Source organism: Mesoplodon densirostris, chromosome 14 (assembly GCF_025265405.1).
Source record: "Mesoplodon densirostris isolate mMesDen1 chromosome 14, mMesDen1 primary haplotype, whole genome shotgun sequence".
Taxonomy (NCBI): domain Eukaryota; kingdom Metazoa; phylum Chordata; class Mammalia; order Artiodactyla; family Ziphiidae; genus Mesoplodon; species Mesoplodon densirostris.
In genome coordinates this window covers 72,524,056-72,525,617 of record NC_082674.1, presented here as the reverse complement: position 1 = coordinate 72,525,617, position 1,562 = coordinate 72,524,056, and positions in this window count along the sequence as shown.

Below are 1,562 nucleotides of genomic sequence, written 5' to 3'. Positions count from 1 at the left end.
AATAATTTTCAGCTTTTTCCAAGGAAAGTACAAAACAGAAAACTTTACCCATTTCTTGTGCTTTTATGTTGGTGGGGTGAGGCTTATGGATGGTCTTTGGGTGAGGGATAGAAGAGGTCTGGATAACCCAGATAGCTCCATTACTTGGTGAGAAATAATGGTTTTGAAGTATGACTTGGCTACTTTAAAGTGGCTGTATCAGCTCAGTAGGAGTTAGCAGTTTGATGTGGCTACCAAAAAGCCAGTCTTAAGAGAAGTATCTCTGGTGGGGGAGGTAAGAACCCCACTCTGCTTTGCCTTGGTCAGACCTTAGTTGGAATACTGTGTTAAGTTCTGGGGACTGTAGACTAAGATAAATATAAAGCAACTAGGACCCACATTCAGGAGAAAGTTTGGATCACAATGTGGAAATGAAATCTGGACGTTTAGGGAAATAGGGCTGTGCAGCTGAAGAAAAGACTTGAAGGGCTGAGATAACAGTCTTCAAATATTAGAAGGATTGTCTTGTGGAAGAGGAATGTTGATTTTTTTTTCTCTGTGGCCCTAAAAGATGCAACCAGAAGCCACAGGCTCTGGGGAAGTGGATTTGTCCTTACAAGGAAGAATTTTTTGTTCTATCTGCCTAAATATGTTTTATCTGCCTAAATATGTTGAGTTTTGTTGTTGTTTTAGAAAGTGGTGGATTCCCAGTCCCTGGAGGTCCTAGGACATGTGCCAAGTAATTACTTGGTGGAGCCATGGCAGAGGAAATTCAAAGGTACCGTGGATTGGATTTCACAAGCATCAAAGTCCTTCCCAACCCTGAGCACCTCAGTAGCTGTGGACTGTCCTTCCAGGCTTTGCCTCCACCTTTGTCACTAGGGTTGGGGTATGTTTTGCGGGGATGGATAGATGGATGGGTGATGGGGAATAGGAAGAATGTACAATGGCAAAGCAGTTACTTGGTCCATTCAGATTTGGTCTGCCATTTTTAAATTTTGCCTTTCCTATATACTCATTTGCTTGCCCTAAACTCTGGGCACCTGGAGGCCTTTGCTGTAACTGCTTGTGATCCTCAACATCGTACCCCATCTCATGCAATTGGGTTCTTATAAATGTTATTTGACAGTGATTTTTATCAGGTATCAAGTATTGTCAGGCTCCAATAGTAAGCGAATCTAGCTTCGCTGTATGTACAAACGCTAGGTTTGTAAAGCTTGTGGCTGCCTCCCCTCTCTGGGGAAAGACAGAACCTGAATTCTTTTCCAAATTTCAGTGAGATGGAAATTTTGGGACACCCATGAGACAGAGAACCAGTCAAAGGGCTTCACACTTAAAAGTAGCCTTAAAAATTACCCATATGCCAGTTGCACTACTCCCAGCCCCCTGTCAGGTAGCAATCTTCAACTGTTTTGAAAGATCTCTAGCTCTTTTTATCCAATTAAGGACTGAAAGTGATTGACAGAAGGTTTTTGCTCATAGTCTACAGCTGAACTCTTGTGTCAACAGTAAATATTCCAGCAGAAGGAGTGGGGGTTTGATCATTTTGATTACAGGAAATAGGCTTTTTCATCATGGGATTT